We start from the raw sequence: 23,074 nt of genomic DNA, 5'->3' as shown, positions 1-23,074 counted from the left end.
CAAGAACTTGTAACAATAACTCACTGGCTACTTACTCATGCAAAACTATAGGCCTTGAAGTACTGTTTAAAATGAAAAGGTTCCTGGTAAACTAATCCAGTGAGGCAGTACTGGTGGACAAAATTTGACATGTGAGCATCCGGTTGAAAAGTCAGGCAAAATAATACTATAGGGTATAGATGATTTCAGCCTGGCATCTTACAAGAAACATCTGAAACCTTACTCAGAACAGCCAGAATACTTGAGACACATGGAATTGACAAAATATAATTGAAAAATAATCAGATTAAAAACTAACAAACTAATCAGACTACGTACCTTTTACAGAAAAGGTGATATTTTCAAGTGCAACTTCAGTTTTACCATTCATTTGTGCTTGTAGGTAAACAGTACCACCTAATGAAATATGAAAACTAATGAAACTTTAGCTCATTGTAATACCAGATTGCACTTCTGCCAAAAAAAATTCCTGCAGCTCAGGTTGCTCACACAGTTCGTTGTCCATTTCCTCAGCAATTGCATCATAAGTTACATGGGACTTGCACGATAGTAAACGCCATATCCCTTCTAGTCCCTTGACTATTATTGATGATATGATTCTATCAGATGAAACAGGACAATAGGTACCTGAATAAGCAGTATGACATGTTAATATATTAACACTGTGCTCTTTACAGTAAGTGGCACTGTCTGCTTCATTGAAGACAATCTCTAGAACTGTATCACTAGATTCAGAATCAAATGAAATAGGACTATATGCAGAAGCACCAGATGGAAGAGTATGATGATGAGGTTGTTCAAACTTGGCTTGCTCTGCAATGTAAAAATCTATCTATCATTGGTTCTGCACATATTGGGGTAGCATTTAAGAAAGGTAATGATAAAAATCAACAATAAGAATGGTCTGCTAAATGTATAGGTTGGATTGGGAGGGGAGGTAATTCTAATGGTAAATTTTGGAACTTTGGTTGCACTGAAGTAGTTCCCCTAAATGGCATGGTTGCACGTCGTGGCGCAAAAGTAGTTGGCTGTTCTCTTCTAGGGACTCTCTTGATCTTGCGTTTGGTGACTGGTGTTTCATTTCCCTTTTAAAACAAATATTTGGGCAACTGGTTGCTAGCCTTATGTAGTTTGACCACTCTCCTGCACATACTATAAGCCCACACACATACAATGTGATCATGCCAAACTTGTCAAGATTGCCCAGCTGCAGCTATGTATCAGCAATGTATTAACAAAATAATTAGATGACTATAATGTCGTGTATCACTATCTGATAAGCTAATAGCTATCGCTTGCACGCGAACGACCACAGTTAATATAGTTAATAACTCAATAGATATCAGGAATAACATAGACAACTACAACTAACTGAATACAAGGTGAAACACAGTATATATAGATACAAGTACCATTAATGACATCATAAAACATTACACACGGTAATAGCTATATTAGTCAGTCTATCACATATAACATGTGTTTAGGATGGATGGTTACTACAACACTACAAATGTACTTCATGGTTTCTACTTCATGATAATGGTATTCAACAGTTGAGGTTTTATCAAGAGAGTTGTTATGCAAAATTGCGTTCAATCCTAAGGTGAACAGGCAGTACCATGTACAGTTGTGCTAAAAAAGAAAAAAAGTGGGTCCCATAGTCCAGTCCACTAGTCTTTAGTCCAGTGATTGTATACAACTGGTTGAGCAATGCAAGCTGCTTTGGTGGAAGCCACTGAGTGGCCTTTCCCACAGAAGAAACTTGTCATGCTGAAGTTTCAAGTACGTTTCTGTTCTTGTAGCCTTTGCATACACTTCTAGTATCAGTGATACATGGCTTTTTAGAACCCCTTTGGTCATTAGAATTGGACAGAATGGTTTTTAAGTCACACTCTTGGTCCTCTAATACCCTTGTTTTTCTGTTCTTGCAACTTTGCATGGTTGTTGTCTAGCGAAACTCTTTGTCTTTTAATTTAATCTAATCTAATGCTCAAGCAGTTCAACAAAACTAGTAGTATGGTGACACACTTCACTAATGGTTTCTAATCCCTTTCTCAAAATCTGCAAACTCCATCAATGACCAATGAATCTAGTATCCGGTGGAACCACATGCCCATTCAAACATGTCTATTTTTGGCATACAATGTATTTCCAATCCCTATTAAGAGTTGTATATCTATATTGTTATTTGAATCATTGTGTGTATTTATAATTTATGTCAATGTTAAGGTTGGATTAAATGTGTTGAACTTTTTTCTTTGAGATCACAATGCATTTGTGACTACTCCCCTCCAATGAATGGGACCTGAGTTGTTGGGCTAATGTACCAATATCTGCGAAAACAGGACATAATCGCATATTTTTGAATTCCTGTTTATTAAATATTTATAATCTACTTAGCCAAGTGTACCCACTGACAAAGTTTCAGCTTGATATGCCACTAACTTTGGGAGTTACACCCCTACAAAGTAGCAACAACAGAAAAATTGATTTGTACAGCAAGTATAGGGAAAATAAAATTACAGGCGCTTACAAAAACGGTTGTAGCTTACCAACAGATTGAGGTATGGAGCTAATATTTTCACTATCATGTGGGCCATGAACAGGAGAATCAATTACTGAGTAAGTTTTTCCTTTACTTGCTCTTCTTCACTGCATGCATACAAAGACAAAATTCATGAAAAAAAATCGATCATGTATGATCACTTCGACATGACGTAAACAAACGTTCATAACTTACGTATCCTTTGATGTACTGCAACCAAACAAAGATTTTCCATCTCCTTTTGAACAGGCGAATAAGTTGATATACAGGTCTTTATTGTTAGTCCCTTCCTTCACTAACAAAGAGGCATTCAAAAATTACAATTTTTTCTAATGATATGCAAGTATTTCACCCAATGCATTCAATGCTTTATACTGTAAATTTAGGCTTGTACGATTAGTCCTGTTTTTTCAGATCCAGTCAAATATTCCCACTCTGTTTAATTTTGTAAGGAATACTTCCTATCAATTGTACGGAAAGCTTGTTTGTATTATTCATACACTGCAAGGTGTTTTACACTCTGTGCCAAATCTTCCTTACAAAATTTAACAGTTGGTCATGAGCACAGGGATGAGAAAACTACCATATTCCTCTGCCTTCACATCAAAGGCCTCTAAAGCTCAAATCTTATCATAAATCAGCCGAAGGTGTGATGCATTCTCTCCCAAGCATTTAGGTATCTGTAGCAACTTATCCATGTGAGCAGCAATAATGGCCTATGGGTGGCGCCTTCACTTTCTCCCTTACTAGTTACTACAATGGGAGATCTAGACTCGTGTTTACTCTCGCTATCAGTTACTACAGTGGGAGATGTGGACTCGTGCTTACTGTATGTGTAAAGCTGTGAACAACTAGCTGTTGTATTTATTATGCTGGTGTATACTAAACTTGATTGTTACAATATTAAGCTTGAAGTCATACTTGGCGAGGGACAACCTCACAGCATACCTGCACATTTTCGATTTGTTTGTAGCTGAATTCTCTATAGGATGATTTGTTGTTGCTGAACTCTCTACATGATGGTTTCTTTGTAGCCGAACTCTATGCAGGGTGTAGCTGAACTCTCTACAGGGTGATTTGTTTGTAGCTGAACTCTCTACAGGATGGTTTCTTTGTAGCTGAACTCTCTGCAAGGTGATTTCTTCTAGCTGATCTCTCTACAATGTAACTTCTTGTAGCTGATCTCTCTACTGGGTGACTTGTGTCTAGTTGTACACTCTACAAGGTGATGTGTTTGTAGTTGAATACTCTACAGGGTGACTCTCTACAGAGTAACTTGTTAGTAAAGCTGAAGTCTTTACATGGTGGATTTTGGTTGTTAAACTCTCTGCATGAAGACTTGTTTGTAGCAGAACTTCTACAGAGTGAATTGTTTGTAGCTGAACTCTCTACAGGGTGCATGACTTGTTTATAGCTGAACTCTCTTCAGTGTGACTTGTAATGTTCTGAATCACTACAGTAATATATTTGTAGCTGAACTCTCTATAGGGTGACATGCTTCTTGCTGAACTGTCTGTAAGATGCAGCTGAACTCCCTACAGAATAACATAGAATTCTATAATGGAGTAAATAAATTAGATGAATGCTCTATTACGGTGACTGTTCTATTAGAGTATCTCGCTTTTGCTACACGGAGTTGGCTTATCCGATTCTTCTGTACTACTGCAAGGACTTTCTATGAAGATTATTCCAGCTATACACCAATTTTCAGCTCATTGCTCTAAATGGTTTGCCTAGTAGACGTAAAAACAAATACTTTTTTATTCATAAAAATTGATTGTGTAATTGTGACAGGTTGGGTTTTGTGTCGTATCTCCATGGTCTTTATCTTTATTCCTTTCAAACCACCAAAAGGCACTCCTACGATGGTTACTCCATCTATATAGCAATTTTCAACTCATTCCATAAAGCGGTTTACCCTGTAGACGTGACAACAAAACGGATCTTGTTTTATGCGAATAATTAGACATAAATCCTGAATCATTCATCGGATTTGCACCAAATTGATGCTAGGATTCGCCTTTGGACTCCCTTTCTGTGTGCCAAATTTCAAGGTGATCGGAGTACACGTTTGCATTTTATAGCAATTTTTGCAGGTGTGCGAAAAGATGAAGAGAAAAAAAAACGAAGAAAAAAAATCAAACCTTTGGCAGCTCGTATCTCGAAAATGGCTAGAGCAATTTCCTTCAAGTTTGGTATGTAGACTCCCCTGGCTGCTGGGCAGCTCTGTAGCAAATTTGGTTCCAATCGGATAAGGTGCTATCATCTGAATTCTATTGCTACAGGGTCAAGATGATCATGATGATGACGATGGTCATGATGACGACGATGATCATGATGACTACAGCAATCAATATCAATCAACAAAAGAATCACTGCAACATCTGTAACTACTTATCTATTGCTATCATCTCAATTCTATTGGGATGTTTTCCCTAGTCAGTGGTGTGGTGGTAGCATCTCCGCTGGTCTGGAAGCTCTGTCTAGCTGATCGTGTGACATCGGCTACCTTGCTGGCGACTCTCCATCGTGTCTTCCTCACTTTGGGACTGCCCGGCGTCCTCTTGTGGGCTGTGTGTGGTGTCCTCTCGACGATCTCTCGCTGGTTCCCCTGGTTGAGTCTGTGTGGCTGCCTCCTGGCTTTGTGGATGTGGCGGCTTGGCCTATCCACGTGGCGTTGGTGGAGCTGCTTCTCGTCCACTTAGTGACTGTGGAATTGCCACTGTCACTCGCAGTAGTAGATCTTTTCTTCCTCGTGGCATGATTATCGTTACACAAAATTCCTACTGAGAGGATTTGAAGGATAATTCAGATGAACTTACTTCCTGCACGGAACACTTAATTGCAAGCGTGGTACTGTGCATGTGTTACCCTAAATAGTTTACCCTTGCAGGAATACTTCTGCCATGTGGGCGCCCGTGTACCCCATTAACTTGGTTTAATATTGTTAAACTTCATTAAATGCAAAATTCTAGCAATGACCAGAGCTCTGACACAAAAGTTGAAACTATTTCTCCAGACTGCTGAACACGACTTAAATTTAAAACGTTGCATGATACCTAAGGGAGTTGGACTGTGGTGCTGCTTCATAGTATTGACCAAAGTCTTGTACTCTGTTTCGGTTAACTTGGAAGGTGCCAGTAAGTTGCACAGCCGTCTGTACACTGTCAGCCCAATAACAGTAAGTAATACTGCCCTTTTCTTTTCATTTGCAGTAATGTCATTTACCAAGAAAAACTGTTCAAGTCTTTTGACATATTGTGTTCAATCCTCTTGCTCTGGAATAAATTCACTTAACTTGCCAAATTGAGAAGTCGCCATCCTTGTTGCCAATGTAGTACACTGTATACTATATCACTTAACCTGAATCAATCAAATCACAAGATACAACCATAGATCAAGACATACGATATGTCATGCTGCATACCACAGTAGTATTTTATTTCTCTCATTGTCTGTTGTTGTGTTATTATCCAACTGTTATCAGGAGCTATAATTATAATTGTGACTGTAACCCCGCGGTCGGCGGTGTAGAGAAGACAAACACAATTGACGGATTAAATGGATACAAAATACTGTCTGCCACACACAAAACTACAGCATCACATGACTCTCCTTATTATGCATGTGTACAATACTAATAATGTGTGCATAAACGGGTTCATGTTACAATTCCCCCCTCTCACTAGGGCGTACGTCCTCGTGCATTGTACTTAGTCCATGATCTGGTGCCATAGTGATGATCTGCAGGTTGAGCTGGAATCATAGTAGTAGGGGAATAGATGTGTCGGTGACGTTTCTGATGTGTGGATGGCCCAAGCCAGGACTGATCAGGTACCTCCTGTGGACATGGGGACACACGGTCCATGTTGACAAGAATCGGTTGTTCATCAGGCTTATCAACAGGTCTCAGAAGCAGGCAGTTAGTGCGAATATCAATGATACGGTAAGGACCATGGTATGGCAGAGCCAGTTTTATGTCTTTTCCTGTAGCCTCATGAGGCATGTATGCCATAACTCTGTCACTGATCTATGATGGAACTTTGGCCTTTTTATCGTATTGAAATTTTTGTTTGGACTGGGCTTTTTCAATAGATTTGCGTGCCATGTCCCATGCAGTTGAAAGACCTATCACCAATTCAGTGCGGTAATCTCCAACATCTAACATATGTAAAGGTGGTGAGGACTGTAGAGTTGACTCGGTAGGCAACCGAGCATCCCGGCCATACAACAGGTAGAATGATGATTCACCAGTGGAACCATGGGGTTTGGTCCTATACGCAAACAACAAATGCTGCAGGTGTTTATCCCAGTCCATACCAAATTGCTTGGAGTGCTTGGCCAGCATTGCTCTTAGTGTTCTATTGAAGTTTTCAACCAGACCATCAGTTTGGGGATGGTAGGCTGTTGTGTTAATCTTTTTCATACCTGTTAAGTGACAGATATCCATTATCAGGTCAGATAAGAGATTAGTTCCTCTGTCTGATAGAAGTTGATTGGGGACCCCATGGCGGCAGATGACATGATCAATTAATAGTTTGGCAATGGTTTCACTACTTTGATTTAACATGGGGAAAGCTTCCACCCATTCTGTAAGGTAGTCCATAATTACCAACACATAGTGATTTCCCTCGCATGTTTGAGGCATCTCCATGATGTCAATACCAACAGTTCGAATGGTGCCCCAACTGGAAGTGGTTGCAGTGGAGCATTGTGGCAAGATCCACTATATGAAGCACAAGTAAGACAACTACAACAATAATGGTAAATGTCTGTGTACATACCTTTCCACCAGTATTGTTTTGCTAACTTACAAAACAGTCCTTGAGCCGCAAAGTGTCCTGAGAAGGCACCATTATGTGCTTCTTCCATTAGTTGTGTTCTCATACCTGTAGGGACAACCACACTAACCGGGATGACTGTGGATCAACAAAATAAAGGATATCATCTATTAGTACTAAATTAGAGGTTTGAGGTTGCTTTGTTATAAGTGGTACATACTTATGATTGGTGAGAGATGCAATAACTTCCTTGAGTTGGGGATCTGCCTTCTGCTGGGAAGGCAAAGTGTTGACATCTGAGGTGTCAACTGGTAGTACAGCTGAGCTTCCTGAGACCGCTGAAACAGTGTTATCGGCCATTTTACTTGTAGTTACTGGTGCCCTGGATAATGCATCAGCATTTGCATTCTTAGTACCAGGTTTGTATCTGATTTCCATGTCATAATCGGCCATGAATTCATTCCAACGGGCCCTACGGCCACTTGTATGCTTGGCTGTTAAGAGATGATTTTAGTGGAGCATGATCTGTGTAGACAATGCATTTATGGCCCAGTAAGTAAGCTCTAAAGTGGCGAAGGGACCAAACAACACCCAGTGCCTCCAGCTCTGTTGCTCCATAATTGGCTTCCGGCTTTGATAATGTTCTACTAGCATAAGCAATAGGATGAGGAAGTTGATATCCATTGGAATGAGATGCCTTGTTTGGTGAGTGCATGTAAAGGTGACGCAATCTTTGAAAAATTTGGAACAAACCGTCTATAGTAGCTGGCTAACCCCAGGAACTGACGAACACCCTTTACTGTTGTGGGAATTGGAAAGTCACGAACTGCTGTAATCTTGGTAGAGTCAGGCTGTATTCCATCACGTGATATTATATGGCCTAGGTATGTTGCTGAGGTACCTGCGAACATACACTTCTTTGGGTGTAGCAGCAAACCAGCTGATCGTAAGCGTTCAAACACTTGTTGAAGGTGTAGTATGTGTTGTTCAAAAGTATCAGAAAACACTAGAATATCATCGATGTATGCACAACAAAACGGGGAGCTTCCACCCAGACCTGCCAGAATGTGATGAATAACCCTTTGAAAGGTGGCAGGTGCGTTACACAATCCGAAGGGCATAACATGGAACTGATATAAACCATTGGATGTACGGAATGCTGTTTTTTCTTTAGATAATTCATCCATCCGAACTTGCCAATACCCAGACTTGGCATCTAGTGTTGTAAAAAATTGTTTACCACTTAGCTGGTCCAGCATGTCATCAATTCTGGGCATTGGAAAAACATCTTTCCTAGTGATGGATTCAGGTGTCTATAGTCCACACAGAAACGAAGCTGACCATTCTTCTTCTTGACTAATACCACAGGACTGGACCATGGGCTGGACAAATCCTCTATAACATTATTCTGTAACATTTCATTAACTAGCTTAGATATTTCCTTACGTTAAGCAAAAGGGACACGTCGAGGAAGCTGATTGATGGACGGATGGTTGTCTGTGTTGATAACATGGGTGATGCCATCTACTTCACCACATTCCTGTTCCTGCAGGGAGAATACATCATGATATGATAATATCAGTTGTGACAAATCATGTACCTGTGAATCAGTCAAAGTGCTATTAACCATTTGTATGAGTGAAGCCAATAATTCTTTCCTCTGTTCCTCTGGTAGGCGATGTGGTGGGCAAATATCTTCATTAATAGCATTGATAGTTGCATCAGCACAATCATCAGTTGGCAATTGGCAGGCCTCAATATGACCAATATTAGTATTACCGGAAAGCTCTTGACACTGTGATGACGAATTCTCGACAAATAGCCAGACACGGCCATTGGTGGGCTGCTAGACTAGTGCAGTTGATATGTTGATGGAATCGGCCTGAAGGAGCTGTTCATCTGGATTGAACATAAGCAAGGTATCAGATAGAGCATAACTACGCACATTGCCTTCGACAACAATTCCTGTGCGTGCAGGGATCCGCACTGCTTTGAGCGTGTGTACTGGTGTTTGCACTGGAGTCCATAGATCAGTGTTCAGTGGGAAGGTATGTGTTATCAAGCTGCTGTGTGGAGTCACGAGTTTCAAAGGAATGACAACATTGGTGCCTAGCAGACAGGATTCACACTGAGAAATGTCTACTGGTCGAATATACACAGGCACTGTGATTGACTGACCTTGGAATGACACAGTTAATTTGACAGATGCACCCACTGGAATAGTTTGCTGACTATAGTCTCTTAAGATCACATCTGGTTGTTGTAGTTCACTACCCGGGAGTTTGGCAGTTTGACCAATCTTCTGAAACACATTGTATGATATTATTGTAGCTGAAGAGCCTGAATCTACCAGTCCACGAACTGGTATTCCCTCAATACTCACTGTGGCATAGAATAGAGGGCCTAGCGCACCAATATCCCCTGTGTGAGATGCATATGTCTGGGACATCTGTTGAAATTCAGCATCTGCTAAGGCTAGGCGTAATTGTGCACATTGATCCGCTGCAGAATTCTGAGGCTTCGGTTGAGAAAGTGATTCAGTGATAGTAATAACACTATTGGTTGCTTTAATATGGCCAGTAGCCTCTGATGGTGGTATTGTAAGTGGACAGTCACGTTGACGATGGCCAACCTTGCCACATGAAAAACAAGTTCCCAGAAACTCAGTGTTTTCAATGGCTTTGCTCCAGTGCTCTGTTTCTTTGAAGCATAGGTACTGCTAGGCTCTACATCTCTCCTAAAATCTGAGTATTGGTATTTCGGATGCTGCTTGTAGGCCAAATCCCTCTCTTGTTCCTCAGCTATGCGGGCTTGAAATAGTGCATCTTCAAATGATTCAGCTGATGGGAGGACCCTCTCTTGCCACTTTAAATGTAGACCTTGTACAAACAGGTCACGCTTCAAAGTTGCTTTGGAGGCTGTATCCATTCCATGTCGCACACCATAGCTTTTATCAAACAGGTGCTCAAAGGCTTGTGAATAATTATCGACTGACTCACGCCATTGCTGCTTACAACGCATTAGCTGAGCTGAAGCTAATGCATCCCGGCGAACAGAGTGGAGCCGCTCTCGCAGAGCTTCGATGGCTGCATCTGGTGACTTCTTGACATCTGCTGGCAACACTTCATATATCTGTTCGGCTTTCCCAGTCAAACGGAGTTCAAACTGCAACAGTTTCTCACGTGGGGTCCACTTTTGCAGCGCTGCGTGACGATCTAGTTTACGAAGCCACCTGTCGTATGAATCACCATCATCTTGTCACTTATTACCAAACATCGGTAGTTGTGGCAGACTGGTTATCTGTGATTCGTCATTGGCAAGTTCATCTGCCTGCACAGGTAACGCGGTTTTGTGTGATATAATACGAGTGCATTCTGTAACAGTACTACCTGTATCGCTGGGTGTCCTTCCTGCGATACCGAAAGGCTTGGGTACGTGTCGAGGCCTCGACCGACCGTATACGCGGGAGACTTATGACTGACTCCCGTGTGTGCACATGCGTTCGTCATACTATAATCACCGATTTCTTCCCTGATCTGGCTGACACGTCTATCACATCGTTCCTCATACATTAGCAACTCCTGTTTCACCTCAGAAGCGACTGTTTCTGCGGCCTGTCTGGCCATGTGCTCTTCTTCCAACATGTGTTCTAGTTCGGTACATCTCCATTCCAGAATGTTGTACTGTTGTCTTAACTCATCAAGCTGTGTAGCGACGGATGAATCTTTGGGTTCTTCTTGCTCCTGTTCATGACGTTCAAACTCGGCCACCTGACGCCTCAACTTTCAGACTTCTTGTTCCAACTCTGCCTTGGTAGGCATCGGTAGGACCTCCAAATGTAACCCCACGGTCGGTGGTGTAGAGAAGACAAACACAATTGACGGTAATAAAAAATTCTGATGCATCTTGTTGCCTTTGCTCAGAAAATGGTGCTCCTAACATTCAGTGTACTTGCCTACTAGTGAATAGTTCATCTCTGGATGGATTATTGTAAGAGTTGGATAGGTCTTGTAGAGCCTTGTACCTACTAGCAATAAACACACTTCTAAAAGCACTATGCTGGAGGAGAGACTGTAACACTGAATTGGCATAACATGACACACCATCTGTATTTTTGAAAGGTACACAAAATGATTTACCTGCTCTAGATGGACCTGGAGTTATAAATTTACCATCTTATCTTGTAGCATTCTTAACAGGTGCAGTATTTGTAGTTTTGGTTGCTGCATCTGCTCTAGACGTTTTGAATTTAGCATGTCCCATCATGGTGTTCTTTACACGCACAGAATCTGTAGGTTTAGCTGCTGCACCTGCTGCAGGGGATGTCAATTTAGGACTTTCATTACAATTTTTGGTGCAATTTACAGCTGTCAAATTTATTGTTGTAGGTTTCATAAGTGCTGTAGGTGGTTTCACAGATGCAGGAGCTCTTACATGTCGAATGGGCTTTTTACTATGGTAAACTGCTTCTGTTTGAGCTGGTACAGAAGACTCAGCATGATAAAACAATAAATACACACCCTTTGAACCACATGGCCAATTTTCTGTGCTCAGCAGTGTAGCCATTTTCCATTCATTGACAGTATAGCCTTATACTCATATCCACATCATGCTGAAGTGGCTAACTCACAAACTGCTGCCATTAGTTTATACTTTTGACCAGCTACTACAGATCTACTATTCAATACTTCAGTGACACTAGTCTTTCGTAGACACGTTTTTCCATTGATTAATTGATACACTAGCACACTACCAGCTTTCACAACGTCTTTACGAACCTCTTCAGTACCGTGGCAGTCCACACACGCACCGCTAGATTCAGTCCATCCCAAAGAAAACTTCAGTAGATCATCAAATGTTATGCTTTTGCATGATTCTGGAAAGTGTAGTTCCACAACATTTTCTTTGCATGAGTCAAAACTTTCAGTGCCACAATGTCGACATCTAGTATGCACATTTACTGTATGATGCATTGGCAAGTGCACTTCAAAAGAAGTCACCATGATTACAATTGAAAACTTTAATGCATCTTGAGAAGTAGATTCATCAAATGGACTGCCTAACTCTTGACGTAATTTTGTACATTCCAGGGTGGTATCAGTATTGTTTACATACTGTCTGCACAGACTTTTAATGGCTCCATCAGATCCATCCAAAATCACTTTGCGTACAACTGGAGAAAACAGCACACATTGCATCACGGAGTTTGCAAAACTGGAAACACCGTCCTTGTTTACATTTTTAAGGAGACAGGTTGTACTGCTGGTCTTTGAACTGCACAAAGTTCAAACTCTTTCTAATAAATGTTGACAATTTGCAATATTGGGGAAGCAAATCAGTGATCAAGCATTACGAAAAGAAACTAGATTCATTTAACCAGTTGTTTCTTACTTTAATTAAGCTTCGTATTGATCTTAAGGAAAGGGATTTAGCTGACCGATTTGGTATTTCTGTTAGTTCTGTTTCCAAATATCTCATAACATGGGTATGTTTTTATATCACTATCTGACTGAAATAGAGTGGCTGCCAGCAGTATCCCAAGTGAAAGGTACTCTACCACATGCATTTTAGGAGAAGTATCCCAGTACATATGCCATCATAGATGCTACTGAGTTTTCCTTGAAACACCAGGTGAATTGCAGCTGCAGTCTTCTACTTGGAGCAACTATAAACATCATAACGCAGCCAAGCTGCTTGTTGCATGTACATCTAATGGAGCCATTTGTTACATATTTCCACTGTATGTTGGGTCAATATCTGATGTTGAGTTAACACGTGTGTCGGGACTAATACCCAAGCTCCCAAAGAATGTAGGTGTCTCTATTATGGCTGATAGAGGCTTTACTGTTCATGATCAACTCCATGATATAGGAGTGGAGCTAAACATTCCTCCTTTCCTTGATGGCCAGAAACAGCTGCCACCAAGCAAAGTTCAAGAAGGTCGCACCATAGCATCTGTACGTATTCATGTGGAGAGAGCTATTGGCCAAATCAAAACATTAAAAATATTGAGAAGTCCTTTGCCAAGCGCACCGATTATGTCCAAGTAAATATACTTCAAAGTGATTCAAAGCAAACACAATTGCTGCTATCTCTAACTTTGTAGGAGGATACTTCTTCTCAGTGTCATTGGTAGCCCTACTAGCGAAAGCTACTGGATGTCGCTCATTGTCATCACCAACTTGTTCTAATACAGCTCTAAAGCCATTCTCGCAAGCTTCAACCCATAGAAAAACTCCTTGTCAAGATCTGATGATATTAGAACTGGTGCAGATATTTATAGTCTGGAAGGCTTCTTCACACTGCTCATTCCATTCAAACGGTACAGGTTGACCAGATTGTTTGTCTTTCTTTGTTAAAGCTGTTGAAGGTTTACTGATCATTCCCATGTTTCTGACATGCCTCCAGTAGAAAATGGCTAACCCTAGAAATCGTTTGACTTCCTTCACTGTGGATGGTCTAGAAAAAGGTTTGATGGCTTCAATATTCTTCTCTGTAGGACATACTCCTTTTGATGACAACACAAAGCCTAGGTACTCAACCTTGTGCTCAGCAATAGCACACTTTGAGAGCTTCACTCTTGAGTCCTACTTGCTGAAGCCTCTGCATACTTTCTTCAAATGAGTGATGTGCTCAGAAAAGGATTTAGAAGCAATGAGAATATCATCTAAATAAATGAATGCAAATCCCACCCAGCAAATAATTTATCCATTAACCTTTGAAATGTTGCTGGTGCATTTGTAAGGCCAAATGGCATTCTACAGTATTGAAGCAAGCCACAATGACAAATGAATGCTGTCTTTGCCTTAGACTTATTTTCCATTTTGACCTGATGGTACCCACGCATCAGATCAAGGGTTGAAAAATACTTTGCCTTTTGATTCCCAATAGCACCTATCAGCTCATCTACACGAGGTAATAGATAGCAATCTGGAACTGTATCCTTATTGATACTTCGATAGTCCACGCAAAGTCGAGGAGTGTCATCCTTCTTTTTAACTAGTACTATTGGTGAAGCATAAGGACTATTTGCCAGTTCTACACAATTGATTTGCAACAATTTATCTAGCTCCCTCTCTAGTTGCTTTCTCAAGGCATATGGTGATCTTCTTGGAGCTTGTCTTACAGGATTTGCACCTGCAGTGTCATTTGAATGTTCTACTACATCAATTTATCCTAGCTCTTCATCACACAAAGCAAAAACTTGCTCACGCTCTAATAAACTGTCCAGTAACTGCCTTCGTTCAGTATCAGAACACTGATCATTGATCTTGATTTCTTTCTCCAATTGATCCAAGTTCCTTTCTTGAACACTTGTGGTTGTGTTCCCCAATTAATCAAAGGAATTCTGTACAGAGTTTGACTTCCATAAATTCCATCAGCAAAATCACATTGTGCCTCACACATAGTACTTTCATTTGGAGCAATAATCTGTAGACTATTGAGATCAGAGCTAGTGCTGGAATGCACTACATCAGCATATGTAGATTTCACAGTAAGTCGTGATTGTGCTGTCATAAGTTCAGTACACTCTTCAGGCATTGTAGCGTCATTTGTACACAGACGACCTTGTACACTGAAGTTAACAGCCACTTGTTTCTGTGATTGGCCTACCACATTAATCCACACAGTGTGTCCAGGCATTAATTGCACAGTATGTTTCAAAACCATTGAAAGAACTTTTGTAGATCTGTTTGACTACTGTGTTGTAGTTACTAACTCTTGCAATGTTGAAGAAACCACTGGTTTGCCTAATGACTCTGTTATGTTGTGTCACCTGTGAATAGTAAAGGTAACGATGGTAATTCTGATGATGAAACCAGCAAGCTGACTGACTCTTGACTAACTATTGATTCAATTGTAGGTACTTCAGACAACTTTTGTGATCCCAGTAAATTTCCTGCCTGACTTAACTGCTGTAGCAAACTTTCTGTAATCACCTCAATTCCATTAGAGTGAGTTATTCTAAAATCAAAGCCAACAAGGGCATTTGTACCCATAATCATTCACAGTTCCAAACTTCTCCTTGCCAAATAGTCTTGGGAGAGTACATCATATGGCAGGGAATTTGTAAGGTTAACCCAGTGATTTTAACAACAACATGTAACTTCTAGAGACTAACTTCTGACATTAAAATTACACTGAGCAATGTACATAAAGTTACAGCTGTTTTTAATAGCATTGCATTATGTCATTGTTTAATTAGTATGCAGTCTGGTAAGTTGTAGAACATTCTTCTCAATATAAAAGCTTACAATTAAACTGACTTACAAAGTGATTTAGCTAGTCTAACCACTGCATGTACCTTTCCAACAGTCACAACTCTCCCCTGACTATCATCATCAATGTTTTTGGAACCAAGGACATTTACAAACCCACTTTCAAAATACTTATATGCTTCAAAGATTTGAACGCCTTAAATTTTCCCGATGTACAAACACTCTCTGTCAGGACCAAATAGTTAAATATATCTGCTCTAGTGACAGGGGAAATCCTTCTCTCTGCTGGGATGCAGTATGGATCACCTATGTCTGAAACCTTTTATCTCCTTAAGTAACTAAAAACTAATTACTGGTGTATTCACTGAGTTTCTGACTGAATTCAGGTGAAGCCATCATTACACAACTCTAGCCTGCTACAAAAATATGGCGACCATTTCATTACCAAGGAGATGCAACCGCTCTATAGGCGAAGTGCCATTGCGCTTCATTTTCAACCATGTTCATTCCATTACACAATACAAGAAACATTCAAGTTACTATAAAAAACAAAGACGATTTTTGTAATGTAATAATGCAGTAGTCAGCAGAGAAGAAACCATACACGCTACTGCGAATTGACACCTGGCATTTCAGATGAAAGTGATGAGACACAAAGTAAGTCCGTGATGTACGTACTGTTGTTGACGAAAAGGCAATTCTTGGGATGAAGCGATGTCGAACAGTGAAGAAATCAAGAACATCCTCTCTACATGTATTTGAACTAGTATTTTAAGAATTGTTAATCTAAAAATAAAGTAGGGATCTAAGCAATAAAGGTAGTCAAACAAGAGATGAATGATGGTATTACAGCGTAGCTCAATGGGAAAGTCTACTTTGGCATTGAGCAAAACCAGTTGTTATAGCTAATGTGCTAAAGTAGGGACTTTCCCACTGATCTATGCTGTAATACCATCCTTCATCTCTTATTTCACTACTTTTAATGCATAGATCCCTACTTCATTTTTAAATTAACAATTTTAAAATACTAGTTTGTTTAGCTGTTTTGCTACCAGCTACAATGTAGCTTGTGACTGTTCTGCTAAAATATGACACATGACTGCTGTATTAGAGTATATTATATCAAAACATTTGTCAAGTTAAGCGTACAAAAAAGTATGGTAATACGTCTTACTTGGAAGCAAGTGTATTATGCAAGATTGTTCTGTAATTTCTTTATCTGACATCTTCCCTCCAACAAATTTTGAAATATGAGAAATTGTTCCCTTGTGGAACAATGCCAATCAAGAATGTAATGGTGGTGTGATGATAATTACTCCAAACTTGTGCACATACCAGTAAATCTGATGGTCTCTCTATGTAGACTTCAGTGCTTAATAACCTTATGTTATCAGGTAAGGCTGATGATACAAGGTCAAACAAAGATAAAACACACCACTCAGCAATACCTACAAAGACTGGTTATAATTAGCATCTGGAAAATATATGTGTTAGCTGAAGACAGTGATCAAAAGTCTTTCCGGCATCACCTTTATAATAATTACTTATGTGTCAATTAACTTTTGTATCAATTTTTTTGTTCTGTGTTGTGTATTGTTTAGTTTGTACACTGTAGGTATGTTATGTATGTTTGTTTTTGTAGGCAGACAATTGTACAAGTTTGCCATTTTTGTATGCCTTCATATGTGGTGAAATAGATAATAATAATAATAATAATAGCTACCTGTGTAAAATTATGCAGGATATGTGGGTCCTTTCTAAGTATGATCGTTTCATTTTCAGCTTGTTGTTCCTTCCTCTGTAACAGTATGTACTACCGGCATGCAGTGACACCCTCATTTGTGATTGCCTTGGTGGCTGCTGCTACTTCAGAACTAGCATTGCCAACATCTTCATAGTCAGAAACTCTTCCTTTTAGCCCATTACCAAGCCCTTTTGTGCATTTCTGGATTTTATGGCCAATGTGTAAAGTGGGCACCCAGTTGTTTCAGAGTTGTGCTGGCTTGCCTACAAATATAGCTAGCTAATTACTGATCATTAGCTACCAAGTACATAAATATGTCTAGCTGTAATATTCCTTTCTTCATGTGATATACTTTGAAACACATGAAATGTACAGAAACATTAATACTATACAAAAGATTACAATACCATGGTTAGATAATTACAAAACTCCACAAAAACAGTTCATAGGTAAAGCTTCTGTTTACCACACTTCTTCCCCCTAAGACTAAAAATGCACTGGAGGTTTTCTAACTCTCTGAGAATGATGTAGTTCCATTGAGAGAGGGGCATTAACTGGAGCAGGCTGTATCACAAGAATTGTTGGTAAATCATCTTCAACTATCAATAAGTGCCTATAAAAGTAGTCTTAAAACCCATAGAATCCAAATTTACACTGCATCACTAATCATAGTTATAACTTACCAAACTGATTATTTGTACACTCCATGCCATTCTGAATGTCATTCTTACACGATTTAAACACACAACTTGTAACTACATACACTTACGAAGTGTACACATTCCAAGGAAAAAAATGGTAGTCTACAATACACATCAACTTGTAACTACGGTACTGCCCAAGTGCAATGGCGCACTTGCTCGCACATGCAATTTTGTTCAAGATTTTAAAAATTGCTAATTAAGTGGTGTGGCAACTATTTCACTCGTGAGACAGTGTGGCAGCTGTTTCGCTCATGAGAATTGCAGGTGAAACAGTTGCCACGCCCCTTAATTAGTTATTTTTAAAATCTTGAGCAAAATTGCGAGTGCAACATTGCACTTGGGTAGTACCGTACTTACACTTACACATTCCAAAGGGAAAAAACGGTAGTCTACAATACACATCAACTTGTAACTACATACACTTACAAAGTGGACACATTCCAAGGAAAACAATGGTAGTCTTACATACACATCAACTTGTAACTACTTACACATTTATAAAGTGTACACATTCCAAAGGGAAAAAAGTGGTAGTCTACAATACACATCAACTTGTAATTACATACACTGTACACATTCCAAGGGAAAAAGAGGTAGTCTATAATACACATCAACTTGTAACTACATACACTTGTACACGTTCTGACAAAACATGTATCACTTCTACACAGTAACAAAAGAAAAACACCTAGTAGTCAATACACTAACACACACAACTTTTTTTTTAAATTTTTGGTTTTGTTTGTTATACACACCCACACTAGTAAGTAGTGCATGTAAGGTACACCTCGAAGCATGTACCAACACACAAGAAAGTGTTTCTGGACCATGCTCATTCCTACTTCTACCAAGCTTTATGTGTGCAATGTTGCTTATGGAGATTTTTGTGACTGTACATTTGCAATGGATGAAAAGCAAAGTACATATCTTGAGTCAGGCATACATATTGAACACATTTACAAACACTGTAGAATTGGTTCTCCATAATTAGATATTTACCTGTAATTATGGTACACTTTTGATCACGTGAAATGTTTTGAGTAAACAGTTGTTGCCACGTGTTGTCTCTCGAGTTAACTCGTCACGAACATAGTGGCGCCCAACGTGGGGCATGAGCAGCCTGTTGATTGTTATTCATTGCTTAAACCCAGAATCCTTGGTGCCGGGTATAAATGGTATCCTTAGAGGTGACTGATACACGTTAATTGGAACTGTTTTCGTTGTTGTTCTCTCTTTAACTCTAGAATTATTGTGCTATGTGATGCCGAATGACTCAAAGGCAAAGTGTGATCGGGAAAGAGTCATACAAAGGGCAAATCGCGGGGTAGTGAGTCTAGTGACCGAACTTGTAAAGGATGAAATTATTGGAACCGACCCAGTGACTGCAAAAGGTACTGCTCAATTGAAAGTGATCCTCAAACAACTCAACGGAAAGGCAGCTATCATTAGTGAGTTTGATAGAAAAATATATTCCTTATGCGAAGAGAGTGAAGTCAAACGCGAAGTCGAAGAAACAGATAATGTAACTGCTAAGATAATCAATTATAAACGTAGAATCGACAACACATTGAAACCAAATACTGGTTCTGGCGTAACTGCCAATGTCACTCTACCTATTATTTGTGATGCTACTGTGAGTGATTGTGCCAAGTTATCGAAGCTTGTCTTGCCACGTTTTAAAGGGGATGTTACAAAGTGGACATCATTTTGGGACTCCTTTGACTCCACAGTCCACCAGAATGCACAGATCTTAAAGGTAGACAATTTAACTATTTGCACTCATTACTAGATGGTGCCGCTGCTACTGCTATACAAGGACTTGCCCTAAATGAATTGAATTATGATGCTGCTGCTATCGAATTGTTAAAAGAGAGGCTTGGTAAGCCTCAAAACATAATTGCAGCTCATATGGATGAACTATTAAAGATATCTGCTTGTACAAGTGAGCATGAGACAAGTGTATGACAAGGTCAATGTACACATAAGAGGGCTAACTTCCTTAGGAATAACTTGGATTAATATGGGAGTCTTCTTATTGCTGTAATTATGAGCAACATTTCAAGTGAGATGAGGCTGAGTTCTGCTCGGGAATCTGGAAATGAAGTGTGGAAACTAGACGAGCTCATGGAAGTTATTAAATCAGAGGTAGAAGCACGAGAAATGATTGAAGGGACTAGAGTAGGGCAGCATAAACAGTCATCACATGATTCTGTTCATCCTGAATCACCTATAAATCAATATCTTCCCAGCGCCTTAGTGTCTAATGACTTCATGGTTTGGTGTGTATACTGTGAGGGATCCCATTACTCAGCTTCATGTGACAAGGTACGAGCTGTAACAGATCATAGGGATATACTGACAAAGGCTGGAAAGTGTTTTGACTGTTTGAGACCCAATCATAAGGTTAAGGACTATTGCAGCACTCGTACTTGTCGGTTTTATAATAGAAAGCACCACCAATCTATATGTATGCAGCAGCCTATTCCCTCATCATCCAATGAAGTCAAGTATATTCAGCAGGCTGCATCAACTGTCATGATGCTGCAGCTAATTGTAGCACTGTCAATGATGAAAAGACTATCTTATTGCAAACAGCTCAAGCTATCGCCTCAAATCCAATTAGTGGACAGTTCCAGTCAGTGCGTATACTATTTGATAGTGGAAATCAGCGTACTTGTATCACAGAGGAACTCAGTCGGCAGCTAAAGCTTAAACCAGATCACTGTGAGAGGCTTCAGTTGAACACGTTTGGTGACAACCACCACAAGGTGAGAGGTTGTAATGTAGTTAACCTTGACGTCCTGAAGACTGACTATACTGATTCTGTTAATATCACTGCTTTGTGCTTTCCTACAATTTGTACTAACCTTCCTTCAGTTGTGGATATACATGATCACTCTCATTTAGTGGGACTTGAACTAGCTGACGATCCTGACAAGCCACGAGATTGAATAGATGTTTTAATTGGGTCTGACTTTTAGGACATGGTCACCGGAGGCATTAAGATCGGAGAGAAAGGTCCTATAGCTCTAAATAGTCGTTTAGGTTGGCTGTTGTCTGGACCCATAGAGTCAATTGCAGTTGCAAATCTGGCTTCCTCGTACATGATTGTAGTTGAAGGCATGGGCAAGGCTGACACTCCAATGAACAATGTTCATCATTGAAAAGGCTCTCTGGTGGGGAGGCTTCTGGGAAAGAATGATCAAGACAGTCAAGCAGTCATTAAAGAAATCAATTGGCTGAAGATCCTTCCACTATGATGAATTGAACACTGTGCTGATAGAAATTGACGCCATTGTCAATGCTCGACCTCTTACGTATGTTGAGGATGGTGACAATAGCTGAACTTATTCCTTAATTAATTAACTCCCTCACACCTGATTAATGGTAGAAGAATTTTTACATCAAATTCTCAGCATCAGGAAATCATTAGTACTCATCAAACATTGATGAAGAGGCACAAGTTCCTAAGAAGGCTCTTGACACAGTTCACTACCATTTGGAGGCTCCAGTCATGCACTGAAGTTGAAGAAGTAAGGCAAGCATCATCCCATACATGTGGATGATATGGTGATCCTAAAGGATGGATCAACTAAACAAGCATTTTGGAAGCTTGCACGTGTAAAAGAGTTGATCACTGGTCGAGACCAACAAGTACGAACTGCTGTAATTGAATTACCAGATTCGTCTTGATGTTTGAGACGTAGTGTGACCCAGTTGATTCCTCTAGAGTTACCAAGGTCTGATACTCCTTCGAACACTTGAACTAGTTATTTCATTTGATTGATAACTTATTACTCGTAGACATTTCATTTTAGGCATTTGTAGTTTGGATTTGTAGTTTTGATTTGTTTCACTCCCAGGGATTCAAACCGGAGGAGTGTGTAAAAATAGTTCTTCATAATTAGATATTTACTTGTAATTATGGTACACTTTTGATCATGTGAAATATTTTGAGTGAACAGTTGTTGCCGCGTGTTGTCTAGAGTTAACTTGTCACGAACAAACACAGCGGCATTTGGACAGAATGTGCATCAACATACTTTTTTTTTTCAAGATATGCCTTCTTCCTGAGAAACTAAACAAAATATCAAAAATCTTCTACAAATTTTAGACAGGTCTATCTTCTACCAGAAAATAACAAGTAAATGTATAAATTATGAAGCATGAAACTAGATATGTTTTTTTGAAACCACAAAAATGGCTGTATTCAGTGACAGCAGAGGTGGAGGTGTATTGCTTGTCTTCAAAGACATACTCAATATAGCACAGCTTTCTTTACCACACAATCTCTACCCCAGTATGTTTGTCTAATATATCATCTGCCCAACTCCTCTGATCAATGCAACACATCAATCAGAGATTTATCAGAGCAAAAGATTAACCATGCAGAGTGATAGATTTTATTATTCTTGTAGCTAATTTGTGTTACATAGACCTACATAGCTAAAGACAGCACCCTGACTTGTAAAAAGCACTAAGGCAGATACCACACATGCATGCCTATAGCTATTGTCATGATACGCACATAGCTACATAGTCTTGGCACTCTCAATTGTCATCATTACACTAATACTAATAGTATAAAGGCCAAATTAACCAAGTTGTTTTCTAGGTTCGTTCAAACATTTCCAGAAGTCAGTGACAAATATAACGGTCGGACACCGGACAAAAACTGGGCATAGGTGTTACGTGACCAAACAAATTTTACCACAGTCGGTCAAGATGGCCGGTCAAAAGCGCCCTAGTGAACGGACATTACAGCAGGCCTTGAGTTCCAGCAGTTCTACAGCCACTACAAAGAAAAGCAAGCGGCAAATAACTGTTTCAACCTTCGAAAAGTGGCAACAGAATTACGACAGCGAGCACCAATCACTATCGTGGCTGAAATGCGAGACAGACAAAGCGGACAAGAATCTTGTCGCGCGCCTGTATTGTTCGGCCTGCAGGGAGTACCAGAACAAGATTTGCTCGATGAAAAATTATTCTGCTGTGTGGGTAAATGGATCGGACAACCAGCGTACGAGCAACTTGTTGGACCACGCAACCTCAGGACAACACAAGAAAGCCATGGCTGA

At 39.9% G+C, this 23,074-nt stretch overlaps 1 long non-coding RNA gene across 1 annotated transcript; it reads right to left on the bottom strand.

The window, feature by feature from the left end:
• Positions 1–318: 318 nt before the first annotated feature.
• LOC136243906 (uncharacterized) lies at positions 319–807 on the bottom strand. The gene is made up of 3 exons (XR_010695024.1): positions 628–807; positions 442–579; positions 319–396 (listed from the first exon to the last, which is right to left on the bottom strand). It is a non-coding gene; the product is annotated as an uncharacterized lncRNA (long non-coding RNA).
• Positions 808–23,074: the final 22,267 nt, after the last annotated feature.

This window comes from Dysidea avara, chromosome 14 (assembly GCF_963678975.1).
Source record: "Dysidea avara chromosome 14, odDysAvar1.4, whole genome shotgun sequence".
NCBI lineage: Eukaryota > Metazoa > Porifera > Demospongiae > Dictyoceratida > Dysideidae > Dysidea > Dysidea avara.
This window is presented reverse-complemented; position numbering and strand designations above follow the sequence as displayed.